This window comes from Falco punctatus (assembly GCF_963210335.1).
Source record: "Falco punctatus genome assembly, chromosome: 1".
Lineage (NCBI taxonomy): Eukaryota > Metazoa > Chordata > Aves > Falconiformes > Falconidae > Falco > Falco punctatus.
In genome coordinates this window covers 74,823,831-74,838,512 of record NC_137580.1, presented here as the reverse complement: position 1 = coordinate 74,838,512, position 14,682 = coordinate 74,823,831, and the positions used below count along the sequence as shown (strand labels likewise).

The following is a 14,682-nucleotide window of genomic DNA, read 5'->3' as shown; positions in this document are numbered from 1 at the left end:
AAAGAAATATATTCAAAATACAGTTGTTGCCGTTGCTAGTGGATATGTCTGAGCTGACTTGCAGACTAATAACCTGATGTGACAAGAATTACTGTGCTTTTTAGATACTGGCAAATTACATTGAATCACTACTTACATGAATAAACTTTGACTATCTTAGATCAGGTTTGTTGGTGGTTTGGTTTTCTGTTGTGTTTTTTTTTTAATGTTTATTGTTTTTAGCTTCTGTTTACAATTATGGTGTCTCATAATATGTGTGTATATATATGTGCCAAGGTTATAGTTACAAAGTGATAAAAGAAAAAGATTTTGTAGGCACCTTGTTAGACCCTTTTAATGCTGGACATTCTAAAATGTTTTGCTACAGCATATTAAAATACTGACTTTCAGATGATTTTTCATGGGGAATTTTTGGGTGGTTTATTTTTTGCTTTGAACCGATCTAAACCAGAAGCTGTTTATTTTCCTCCTTTTCTGTTCCTAGGGAGAGCTGAAATATAAGGGGATCTCAGAGATTCATTTAGGTTGGATGGTAAGGGGATAAGCAGAAATACTCTTTTGTATAAAGGGAAGGGGAAAGTTGAGAAGAGGGTAGTTTTAAGGTACAGTTTCTTAAAAGAGAAGAAAGGCTGGAAAAAAACCTAAATATGAACAGTTACTGCTTCCACGTCTTCTAAAGTGCAACCCAGAACAGATAAATAAATAAAGCCCAGAAGAAATGTAGAGTTTTCCTGTGACAGATGCCTGTGACAGTGGCATTTATCTGAGCAGTCCCTGTTTTGAACATAGTAGGCAACACAAGCTTCCCAAAATGTAGGAATCCACACCCGAGGGAGTCAGGGGTGGACAAAGGGGTTAGCATGTGGAGGGAGGACGGTGGTTTAAAAGAAGGTGCCTTCCTGCAAAGGATGCTCTCCAGCTATGTCCCATCTCTGTGTGGAGGTGATAATTGTGTACATGTGTGCCATGGGTTTTGTGCACAAAGGCTAGAGGGCTCCAGGACTGACTGCAAATCGCCCCAGCCAGCACTTTATACGTAACAAATGCATCTCAGAGGCAACCTGAATGGTCAGCAGTTAGGATACAGTCTGTACATCAGCTATGGCACGTATTTAGTCCATTTTATGATTTATTTCCATCTTTTGTTGCACATTAAATGTATCACCGGACAGTCTGAAAAAAAAAAAAATTGTTTAAAAGAGGTTAATTTAGCAGATCTGAAGATCCCCTGCAGGCAAAACATTAAGCTGACAGACAGGCAAAATGTCTTACCTTATCCTGGGGACTGAACTACATTCAGCAGAGTTTGCACTGTGCAGAAAACCACCTTGTATTCTGTGCTGTAGCTTTTCTAAAAAAATGTTACTAAACAGTAGTGCTGTTTCATGATGCTGTCTATCAGTTTTTTAGGAACAACAGAATTTGTTAAGTTAGCATATTATGTTGTGACAGCTCGTACCGGTACTTGACATTAATCAAAACGGATCTTTGGAACAGGAGCATTCAAAACTGGTTAGCGCAGGAGGATGTTTTGATGAATGAGTATCCTAGGTAATAAAGACTGGTTATGATAGTAAAGTTAATTGTTGTATGATAATAGTGAAAATTATGTTTAATTAGTAGACCTCTTCAGACCTCTTCCTCATTCTTCTTAGTCTGGCTTTAGATGTACGTTACATGCAAGAATCATGTCCAAACCCCTTGTTTGTAGTGTTACTCTAGCTTTGCGTTCTCTATATTTAGTAGCATTTTCAGCCAAAAGAGATGAGTTGTGACTGCAAAATCAATTCCAGAAAGGTCCAATGTTAAAATCTCTTTCAAAATTGATTTAGAATATTAGGGGGATTTGTAAAACGCCTTTAAAATAAGATCTTGAAATAAAACGATAAAATATATATTGCAGTTGTTAGAGCTAATGTTTTCCAAAATTCTGTAAAGTACAAGAAACAATAAATGAGCCTGCCTCAAATACTTGAGCTGTTCTATGCCATGTTAGGTTTCTTTGCATGGAAGGAAACATACAGTGCTGACATAGCCTAGATCTCAGCTGACTGTAACTCTTCAAGTAAGAAGTTTTTGAGTGTATGGTTAGAGTGTATACTTAGTTGTATGTGTGTTGTAGCTGAACGGGAGGTTGAAAAAGCATCTGAGCTTCTAGGTGTGTGTAAATGACACTTACTACCTTATTTAGGTACTTCCACAAATAGAGGATCCATGTTCAAAGTTGTTAAAGTTTGTCTGGTCAGTCTTATTGAAACTTCATGGAATTTAGATACATAAAAAAGGCAGATTTTTAAAAAAATAAATAGGGTTTTAAAAAAATAAATAGGGTTTTAAAAATGCTGCCTTTTACTATTTTTAGTGTGGGCAAGGAGTTAAGATAATTTTTAGATTTAGCCAGGCACCTGTCTTTTTTAGGCTCCAAAATATTTATAAGGTTTCATAAGCCACAGGAGACCTAGTTAGTATCTCAGCCACTTAAACTTTGCTCTTCAACTGTTTGTGTTTACAGGCACAGTGCTCAAGAGGAGCAGTGTCTGTGACTGTGCTCCACATGCCTGGAAACGCTTTTCTCTTGATTCTGGAAATAAAAGGCAGTAGGACTGAAGGCAGGACATATTTAGCAGAGCTTTTTGGTTTATGAAATCATTCTCCCTCCAGGCAGTTCAGGGGGAAGTGACTCCAGCCTGCGGTGGGGCACAGCGCTTCGTGTGGCATCTTGCTGAATGCTTTGAGTGATCCTTTCATGTGATTGGGAGATCCCTGCCTGTAAATATGCTCTAAAAAATGGGAAAGGGGCCCGGTGATCACCTGTTGCACCAGAAATACCAATTAATTACTGAAGGATGCATTTCAAGATAGGTTGTAGAAACTATTAAGCAGTCTTTTCAGTGTATGGTTATGTTTAATATGTGATTTGAAAAATATCATAAAATGGTTTGGGTTGGAAGGGACCTTAAAGATCATCTAGTTCAACCCCCCTGCCATGGGCAGGGACACCTTCCACTAGACCAGGTTGCTCCAAGCCCCATCCAGCCTGGCCTTGAGCACGTCCAGGGATGGGGCATCCACAGCTGCTCTGGGCAACCTGTTCCAGTGCCTCACCACCCTCACAGGGAAGAATTTCTTCCTAATATCTAACCTAAATCTACCCTTTTTCAGTTGAAAGCCATTCCCCCTTGTCCTATAACTACACGCCCTTGTAAAAAGTCCCTCCCCAGCTTTCCTGTAGCCCCCTTTAGGCACTGGCAGCTGCTCTAAGGCCTCCCCAGAGCCTTTGCTTCTCCAGGCTGAACCACCCTGACTCTCTCAGCCTTTCCTCACAGGAGAGGTGCCCCAGCCTGTGCGTACTCCCTGAAAGTATGATAAGTAAAGGAGTATCTGTGGTCATGTTTTTTTCCTTTTGTATATAATGGCACAATTTAAGATTAGCTGTCAGATCACATTAGATTCCCAAATAGTCAACAGTTTAGATGAGAACAAGCCTTCACACAGCAGGAAGAAAGTAAGAAGAGCATTTATGCCAGTCAAGCTTATAGACATTGTTCTTTCTCTCATATGTTTTCTCCCCCCCTGCCCCCCATCCCCCTTCCTCCTTTTCTCTCCCCATTGCAGGTAACAATTGCATGAATAATAAGAAAACTATGGAGTTAAGCTTCATGCACTGCAATGAAGTTCTTTTGATGCAAATAGGGCTCAGTTGCTTTGGTTTCTCATTTGTGACAATCTTTAGTAACAAACCTGATAAATCAAATTGAAGCTGGAAAGTAAGTATGTAAAGCAAGATGAAAAAATAGACTCCTTATTGAATAATGGCCTTGGGGATTATTATTTTTTTTTAATTTGAAGGACAGTTATGAAGTTTTGAGTAACATCTTGTAATTATAGCTGAAATTAAATCTGAGATGCTTCAGGAACACCAGGTATACTGGGATGCTTTGAATGAAGCACAGACAACTGGACAGACTCCCCCCATAGCTCCTCATTGTCTCTGAAGCCAAGCAGCGTCCTCAGGGTTACCCCATCAAAAGTACGAATTTGAATATATAAAGTGGAACATGGCATTTGTGCACGTTCGTTCATCTGTCTCTTTACCTGAGAGATTTTTACATTCCCTAAAAGCATTTGCCTTAACAGCACCATGCTGAACAGCTTTTGTCACTTCAGACAGAAAGTTGGAGACAAAATTGTGGTTCCAGCAAACAGATCAGTTGGGCCACAGGCAGAGATACGATCTGGACAGAGAGTTGAGGACCTTGGGGGAAATACCTGCTAGTTGGCACAATCAGATCCTGACAAAGGCAGTTTTGTCTTTGTATGTAGAGCAGTATGTAGAAAGACAGTAAACTTCACCATAGGATGGAAAATAATGCTCTTAGCACAGTTCTAACAAGGAGCTTCCAAGGGTTTCTTCTCCAGCTTCACACCCATTTAAAGCTGAGCTTTCATTTTTCATAGTTGTGATTCTGTAATGTTTAATTTCTACCCAGGGAGTTGTAATGGGCTAAGGCGTGCCATTCTACACTTTTGCAGAATACAAATGGTAACGCTTATGTAGACAGGTCAGCAGTGCTTATTTAATGCTGAATTAGTGGGTGACTCCTCACTATTAGAAGTTTCAGATAAAGAATAGGTGTAGAAAATCCAGTCATAAATGAAACCAAACTTTTCAAACCCTTAGTGCGTGGTATTTGGTAATTAGGTTAAAGAAAGAGCCTGGGAATCACATAGTAGATAGGTTCTGTCACTTTACGTGGCCAATCACACAATGTTAAAGTCTGTGTCAGCAGCATTATGGACCTTCACATCCCTAAATGAGTTTGTCTGTTTAGCATGGAAGGAAATGTTCCCGTGCATTGCCAGTGGTGTTCAAATTTCTGCTTTTTTGGCTTGCAAGATTTAGTGAAGATAGTATCGTACTGGGCACTGGCTGGCCCAACACTCAGACCTGTTTTCCAGTAAAAGCTTCTGCAAAGCTCTGGAGATGGAAGGATCACTTTTCCTTACATCTTTGGCCCCATTAAAATCCAGAAACTTAGAGTTTTACTTTCTTTCAGAGAAAAATAACATAATTCACTATTTTTTATTGCTTATCAGTTTTAAAAGCAGAAACAACTGGGTGGACAGTATTGAGGTAAACACAGATGAGAATAGGCTAACATGTTAAGACTGAGTACGTTATATTAAGACTGAGTACTTTACATTAGAGTAAGACGGAGTACTCTAGATTTAAACCAGTGAACTATCAGGCTGATTGATTCTTTTTCTGGATCTGCTCTGCATTAAAAATAATTATGAATTTACATTTACTTTTATTTATCTTCACTGCGTAAACTTAAGCGGAAAGTTCATGAGTGAAGTTTTCCTGTAAATAATACAGTCTTGTATCTTCTGTATTATGGGCTGCTACATAGCTTTATTTGCACAGTGACATCAAATTTATTTTCACTGTAAGAGTTCCAGTTTAAATACTTCAGTTACCTAACACTCATTATTTTCTACCACACTCCATGTGCTTCGTAGTCAACTTACAGTGTTTGAATAAACAGTTCAGAAAGCTTGAGTATGACGTGATTGCGTTATTATGCTCTGGATACTTGGCAGTTTAAAATGTATTCTTCCAATTTGGAATTAAAGCCTTTGTTGGCAGATGTGGAATTAAGGGTAAGCTGGATGTCTTCAAAGTATTTAGCTTCTGTTTTGAGCTTTTAATGATTTCTCTTGGCCTTCTTAAAAATAAAATGCAATTTTAGTAACAAGAATTACTTCCAACTGAAAACTGCATATTTTTTAAAAATGATGAGAACTAGCAATTTCTACTTTTAGTGAAGGTTTTCCAATAAAATTGGCTCAGAGCTGTAATTCTTTTTCCATTTGATTAACTGTTTTGCATTCAAGTAAAGTTAGAGCAGTTTTTTTTGCCCTTTCATTTTTTTCTTAGAGAGTTACAAATTTGCAGCAAAGAGCCAAATTCTTGGCTTCCTTGCATGTTTAAAGTACCTAGATTGCATGTTCAAGGTTGGAACGTATATGCGTGTAAGCTTATTTGGTTAGATCCTTCCTTTCTGGGCATTGTACTGATTGCAGGAGTTTTTACTTGAGTCCCTGTTGCCAGAGCAATCCCATTTCTCTTCTTGCATTAATCTGTTCTGTTATTCACTGTTACCTGCAATAAAAATGAAAGAAATCATCACATGCTCCTGGGCTGGTTTTAGAGCTGTACCAGCTCTGCTCACTGTTATTTCTTCTCTGTTGTTCGAGGCAGCTGTGAATAGCTTTTCTAGAAAAGGAGGTTTTAGATTTTGTGCAACATACTGGACTGTCTTTTTACTTGTGAATCTGTGAAATGATTATACAGTAATTTGGAGAGTGACGTTCCAGGATTAATCCCATGACACATTTCTGGATAATTCCAAGTTGATGGTCGCTTGTATTTTCTACCCTCTTAGAGACATTCCCTCTTCCTGATACAGCAGGCAGCAATTTCTCTCACTTATATATTCCAGGAATAAAAATGAATATTGCCCTTCTCTCTTTCCATTGCTACTGTTAAGGGAAAGGTAGATAGAACATTTATAAGAACCAAGATGCAGTCATGGTTTTGAGGACAATGAGTCCTGTGAGATCAGCTCTGTGACGAGGATAAGCCACAGACAGTTGCTTTGGACTCCAAGGGGCATCTAGATAAAATCTTATAGAAAATCAAAGTGAGATAATTTCACAAGCTACCTCAGAGTTCAGGTGAGCTTCTCCTTACTTTATTCAGCGCCAGAGAGCTGCTTTAGCGATCATTGTTCACTGCAATATACTTCTTCCCCACCAGTATCATATAGCTTCTTAAGAGCTACACTCTAATTTTTAATATTGCAATATCTGTAGATGTCAAATGGTTGATATTATTAGCAAAATAGCATGAAACCTTTAATTAACATAAGTTCTAGATCAAACATAAATGTTTGGGTTTGCCCTTCTTTACAAAGACTGTAGTAATATTCATTTAAAACAAAACAAAGAAACAAACCCACAAAAAAAGAGGATGGAAATAAAAAACCCCAAAAGTTAATTTCCTTTTTGCCACATCAGTTTCTATAAGTTACCAGCTTTGTCCCTATATTTTTTTTGACCTTATTTAGATGCATTCCTGACCCAGCTCATCAGGAATTTTGTCTTCTTTGCTGTCCCAGCTAATTCATCTCCTGAAATGTATACTAGCCTTTTTGTTGGTGTTTTACAAGACCTTCATTTACATGCATTTACATGTGCACAGAGCTCTGTCACTGCAACTCAGGGGATGGTCTGACAGTGCTAAATTAAGGATTACCATGTCTCATTGAAGACACAGGTACCTTTTTTCTGATCAAGTGTCATCTCCTATTGTTGCATGGTCTGTTACTAACTCCTGGACTAAACAAAGTAAAAAAATTCCTTTTTCTGCTGTTTCTGGATGACTCAAGTGTTTACACTTTAGAAGTCTCTTCACTGCTTGAATGTTATATTCTATATTAATTTATAAAATGAACAACTCTACATGACACAAACATCTAAACTGGATTAGTGTGTGAAGCCTATTAATAGCTCTGGACTGAGACATAGTGGTAATCAGTTGCTTTGGGATAATATTAAGTTTGTAACAGACTCTAAATCACATCATGTGGTGGTTCAACTGCTGGAGCAAATGAAATGTTGAATGTTAACATTCCTTGCAACAATGAAAGTATGAGGCTTCTTTTGATGGATTCAGCATGCTGTGACAGCATATCAGAAAGCCCTAGTGAGATGACCATTTTAGTTTCAAGGTTTTTGATATACTTTTTCTGTATTTTAGCTCTGTTAACACTTGGCACTCCTAGTTTCCTACTACTTCTTCCTCTCTCTCAAACAATAAATTGGTATCATTTTCTCAGACAGACTATTCTGTGAGATCTTACACAGTTTATAAGCACCTGTTCATAGACTTCATCTGAACATGGATTTGACATCCTGATTACATACAAAATTTAATATTTTGTTTGTGGAAAAAGCATATTGGATTTTTTTATTTCTACTTAGTACTTGAAAGGTCAGAGTGATAATAAATAAGCCTACAGAATTTCATGTGTATACGGAGGTAGTTATTGAAATGGATTTAATGGAATTACCAACCTAGTTATATGGAGTCTTTGTTTCTCATACTGGAGCTTCGCTTGCTCTTATTTCACTTTTCCATTTGACATGAAAGATTACACAGCTTTGCTCAAAGAGTGTACCCGCCAAAACTCACTTTCCAAAAGTATACCTTGTCTAGCCCTAAATTCTGTTGACTAGCATAGGAGGACATAGTCTCTCCTACATAAGTGTTAGTACTGTGGATCTTCTGTGTCGTGAATGTTTTGGAAGTCCACACTGATTTAATTTGGTCAAAAGTCCAGAAACGCTGGCCCTTCTTTACCCAAACACCTCTACCACCCACAAATGCAATTTTCTGTAGGAAAAATGGGGTATGTGCATCTGGTCAAGACTAACTGATGTACAAGATGGGAAACAGAAGAAAAAAACCCTACTTGCTGCTCCCTCGGTACTCTTTCCCATTGAAGCCAGCGTAACTTATGCAGAGTGTTTTGCACTAAAGTAAAATGAGCCTTGAAGTCATTATTGGTGATCAGGAGGCACTGCTATGTTTATCTTAAATTCTCTTAAGTTTTCTAATGAGCAGAAGGAAGGCCTTATTTGAGAGACTGTTTACCTAATAAAGATTAATTGCTTGACTCTATTCAGGGAGGAGTGCAATACATTGCCTGCTTTTGCAATCAACCATAGCACAATTTTATGCCTGTCAGGCAGCTGGTTTGAATGTGTGTGATGTAATATGTTTGTGGCTGAGAATTCAGGAGCAACCCCAATCCGCACGGGAAAATGACTTCAGTAACCACCACCTCAAATGAAGAGTTTTTAAAGTAGACCTTGGTGTTTATTATTTCTTAAAATTTTATTTTTGTTCAACAATATTGTTGTTCTTTTGATTTTTCTTGCCTGTTGAAAATAAAAAGAAAATTCAGGGGAATATAAAAGCTGTGAATTTAATGATTATCAGACACTCTAAAAATAAGAACAATTTAATACAGTGTTTGGTTAAACTGCTACAATAACACAACTGAAAAGTATTGTTGATTTTTTCCTGTAAATCTCGCTGTAAGACAAAGGGCAGGACAGAAGGATTAGCACTGTCTGGTTATTTCATCTTGTAAGTCTTCAACGTGTCAATAAACGGTGCCAAGTTCTGCCATTTTCTTGTATACCGGCAGATTAAATTTGAGGTCATGAGACAAGAAAGTTCCTGATGCCATTTTCTCCCTCTGTGGGCAAGGATCTCTGTCTGAACTATTGCTTATCCTCTCTTGACGTGTAAACTGTAATTTTAAGGCATTGTGACAGCCAAGTTGATGACCATGATGCAATTCACTGAAGTCATCCAGGTTGCATAGGATGGTTACTAGGAAGCTAGCCAGGTCTTCACTAGCTCTCTGAAGACTCCAGTTTTGAAAGAAAAATGGGAAGGTTGTCAGGGATGTTCATTTGGCACTTGATCCTCAGCAGGAATTGTGATAGAGGGAGACATTCAGTTGATTCACTCTAAGTACAGATTTCCCAAGTTCTCAAATTTTCTTGCTTCTAAGCTTAGCAGGGCCTCTTCACTTAAACATCTTCAAAAGAGCTGAAAAGTGATAAAAAGTGTAGTGTGTGTCCCAAAACTGAAGTGCAGAAGGAAGATAGGCAGAAGTGTTGCTGTACTTTTAATGTAATTCGTATTTGATAAAAAAATGCATTAAATGAAAACTCACTGCCTGTTTTATGCAATAGGTTTGTAATAGGTTATGAAGCTTAAAAAAATACTGTAAATGCCTGTGCTAGAGATTTTTGAGGAAGTTTTACAAGACTCTATAGGTGCTTTTTTGTCAGTTTTTATATTTGGATGAAATATCCATTTGATAAATTGGGAGTCAGAATTTTTTAAAACAAGATCATGATTGTAGACGTGAAAGAAAAAGCAAGCCTTAGAAAGGGAAAGACAATCACAACAGGTTAAAACCACACTGAAAATACAGGGCAAAAGTGGAAGAAAGTAGCAAAAAGTGTGTGAAAGTAATTTTAACAGTCCCTAGACACATTTCTCTGTCATGTAAAGCTTCAATTTCATGAAACAAAAGAAGAAAGTCTGAAAGAAGGGTACACTCTGTAGGATGCCAATGGCAAGCACATATCACAGCGGATTTCTCTTTCACAAAGGCTTACTGGAAAACTGGATGAAGTGTGCCCCGGAATCCGTGCTGCCCTCATACCCAGGCTGGTAGCTTGAAAGTTATCTGGGTAAATCCTGCATTAGGACTGTACTAACATTGTGTCTCATAGTTCAAACACACCTTTGGGCAACGATCCTGTGAACTCTCTTTTCTGTGTTTAATAACACACATATTAGCAATTCCATTTAATTGCAGTGATCTTTATCTAGGTTTAACGTAAGTCTGTGTATATGGTTACAGTTTGAAATAGAAAGAAAACCCATGAGACTTATGACCAAAGTCTTAAATAAAGGGAAGCATTATGAAATTTATACAGTAGCTGCCAGGTGACTCCTTAATTGAGTGAAGATAATGGTGAAGTCTTGCTGTATTCAGTAGAGCCAGACTTCAAAAAACTTTTGAGTGATATTCTTGGCTTCTATTCAAAGAAACGGATTTTTACATATGTATGTTTGGGTTTGTGTACATATATATTTAATAACTGAATTATATATACAAAGTACACATGAATTTCCCCTATAGTATGCTGTTAGTGATGCCATGGAAACATATTTTGGTCCTTTCCGTGAATCTGTTTCCTGGATTTCCTCCCTGTTCCTGTAACAAGAGCCTAGTGCCAGGCCATCAGCCAGCCAAGAAGTCTCAGGAGAATCATTCCCATAGAAGAGCTTCTGCTGCTTAATCTACCAGCCACAAGCCACTGTCAGAAAATCCCTTCACTGGTTTGTTTTTTTTATAATTTTTATTGGAGGACATAAGTTAGCAACCCCTTTTTTTCCCTAAAGCTTCAGTAATTGTTATTATTTTTCATTTATTGTTACAGAAGATACTGTAATCTCCTTGAAGCAGAGATTGTCTTCATGTGTGCTGTGATCAGCCAAACCAATCTTACTCCACACTGCCAGAAGTAGCATGGCTTTATTAATTAAGCGATCTTTTCAATGCAGTATTTGTACTCCTCGGTGTTATTACACATGTGCATGCTACTGTACAAATTTGTTAAGAAGCAAATCTGAGGGAGAAGAAAGGAACACATTTTATATTCTATGAAGTCTGAATCTAGAAGAAATTTAAACAACATCACAAAGATATTGCACTAGAAATGTACAGGTAATATGTCTTGGGGAGTACTAGTTAGCAAATATTATTTGGGATCTCACCCTGACCTTTGCCATGAGTCTTCAGTTAGCTGCTTTTAAATGTAGGTTTAAAGAATTTGCAGTTTGCTGAAAAATGGCAATTTTTATCTTTGTCAACTAGTAGACATTGGCAAGCGTTATTTCATAAATGAGTTATTTATTACATTTATGTGAAGGTCAGAGGTTCAATTAAATTAGTTGGAAGGTCTTTTTACTGTTTATTCATCTGTACTAGATCATGTGAGAGAAACAAGATGTGAAGTGTAAGATACATTAGGCTACAAGAACATAAAGTAATATAGTGCCCTACTTTATATTTTACTTAGAGGCTTTTTTTAGGGCATGGTGGTTCATAGGTTATTATTGAACAAAAAGGTGAGCATTCAGAAGAAAAGCAAATCTGGATAAGAAAGCGTAAGAGAATGAGTGTCACTTCAGTACTACGCTAAAGGTGGGAGGAAATAAGTAATTCCCTTGTGTAATATTATAGTTACTCACAGGAAAAAAACCCAGGAAGTAATAATGCAAGAGTGAAACACAAGCAAGAAACTCCATTATGACCGACTAGTGAAAGAGATGGGAGAAATGTTTGAAAGTAATGGCATGTGGAACAGAGCTTATTCTGACACACCATATGAGACGTGGCACTTGCCTAAACTACAAATGATAAATCATCCGCTATTTATGAAATAACAGTAGACATGATTGAAATCTGTAGGATCAGTAGGTTGTTTGCATAGGCAGTGTGCTGTCTGAAATGAGGAAAATTCAGTGCTGTAATGGATTATGTAAATAATATAGATAGTATTTAAATATAGATGTGACTAAATCAGTCTACTAATTGTAAAATGGTGTTGATTTTCTTTGCAAAAAGACAAGTTTTCAAAGTAATTCTTCTTTATTTCCTACATGTAGTGGATCTTGAGGTGAAATAATTGTGATTATATCAACCAAGTTTCAATGAAGAAGTAAAATGTATAACCCCATTTTTATTTTTAGCAGTGTACGTTAATGGCATTCGTATTTTAGTCCTTATAAACCAAACTTTTTTGTAAATACTTGTAAATGCAAGGATAGAGAAAATTATTGGGTTATATTAATAAAGTAAGACTGATTACCTCACCAAAATACTCTCTTTTGATAAATTAGTTTTCACTTAAAAACTACCATGAGAAGATATTATCCATGTCTGCTGGTCAGCTTTTCTTCACAGTTACTCTCCAGTAATACTGAACTCACTGAAGGAGTTAGAATCCGATAACCACACTGACAGCACTCTTCTCAAAAATATGGTATAAATCTTGGGTTTTGCTCCAGTGAAAGAGTTGATAGTCAGTGTTAAATTGATGGTTATTGGTTATATGCCAGAGTAGAACTATGCATGCATATAACCGTACTGCAGGGAAACCATGCTTCTCTCTGGAAAGGTTGCATACACGTATCTCCATGCTATTGATTTACACATGTGAGATACACATCTGTATTGACAAGCCCTGCCTGGCACACAGCATTGTACTCCAGAAGTCCGAGTCATGTAAAGTCCTCTAGGTTTACATTTGTTGTCATCGTTTGCAGAAAGCCACGTGTTACGCTAGGCTGCCAAGAGCTTAATGATCGCCTACTACTTATTATGTTAGGAAGTTTTAGCCAGATGCATTTGCAGCTTCCCTTTCTCTTTGCTGAGGGGTAAGCCCTTGAGGCTTTTGTTGCACTTCAAGAAAGCTGTAGTTATGTTGCATTTGTCAGTTTGCTTTCTTTTCTCTAGGGAGAGACAGTCCTTGAGTGTAGGCTGGATTATAAACTTCCCAACGCACTTGAGTGAGACCAAATATAAATGTGAGTCGTTGGCTTGAAAGGAATTTGCCCAAAGCACAAATGAGATCTGTTAGAAACAACGTGTTTCCCATTGAAAAGGTCTGTAGCTTTTTGCGTCTGTCAGTGAGGGCTACAAGCACCGAGTTGATTGGGATTCAATCAGAGTATCTTATAAATATGTCTCAGAATGAAATAAATTGTGAGGATGAACTTTCCTTACTATTTTCTTCCTCATAACACTGTCTCTTTAGCTAAATATCAGTAGCAGGACACACTTATTGTATATCTTTCTGCATTTTAGCTAGGAATAACTTAGTTTTATGAAACTTCATCAGGATTTAGTTGTATAAATAAGTTGATGCACACTTATATCATCTTCAGTCAGAAGTCTCGGTTAGACCTTGTAGTTCGAGGCAGCTCTCCTATTTTATTTTTTTTTATGTTATCCTTGTTCTCTACTTCAGGAAAACGAAACAGAAAAATCTTGAATAGTTTAAGCCTTTTTGGAGATCCTCCCCTCTGTGTGCATATACAAGATTACTGAAAAATTGATGAGTATTTATGTTACAGGTTATGACCTCAAAATACAGCAGAATTTCATTCCTGATCAGAAACTTGACATCTGACCTGTTTTCCTTCCAATTTACATGTTTTTGTTTTATTTTGTTACTACTCATGCTGGTATAAAACCCTGATATGTCGAGTTTCATTCTTACTGTATTTGGCAAAAATAAACCAAACCCAACAGTACAAATCATGTGAAAATATATATTCTGATCATATAGTAAAGATAGTAAATAATTCATAGATTCTTCTAGCTAGTTGGGGTCAGCAGGCCATCATGTCTGACCTCTTCATTAAAATAAGCACGAGAATTTCCTTCAAGTAGTCTGTCGCTAGGAGTATTGTAACTATGTATACTTACAACCAATTTTAAAGAATTTGCTACTCCAGTCAAAGCGGATCATAATCACTTTTCCTTATGTAATGAAGCCATATACAAAGCAGGTAGGAGGTTATTTCAACCATCAGGAAGCTTAAGACCCCAGTTTATATTGGGGTAAAATGTACACTATAAAGGGCTTGAGGGAGGGAAGATAATTAGCAATACTCTCATTAGGGAAGAAAGTGCTGGGGGAAGCCATAGATCACTGGTAACAGCATCAAGGGTCATAATTTCTCAAGCACTTTGAAATAAAAATCCTAGTTTCAGAAGTAGCTTGTGCATTTAATATTTTAGAAGCAATTAACCATTAATGACATTTAGGATAAGCATCTAATTGTCTTAAATTATAGAATATAGGGAAATTAATTACTTAAGACTTCTAAATTTTACCTCTCATTTCTTGCAGCCTGTACTCTGGGAATCTTGATGTTCACAAGTGGTCAGGCCTTACGTTTTTTGTGTTTTTAAATGAAAAGGATACAGAACAAAAATGCTTTTCAATTTT

General features: G+C 37.2%; 1 protein-coding gene across 9 annotated transcripts in view; it reads left to right on the top strand.

The window, feature by feature from the left end:
• CCSER1 (coiled-coil serine rich protein 1) overlaps positions 1–14,682 on the top strand; it is a 722,600-nt gene that overhangs the window by 221,856 nt on the left and 486,062 nt on the right. The gene's annotated exons all lie outside the window — the stretch shown is intronic.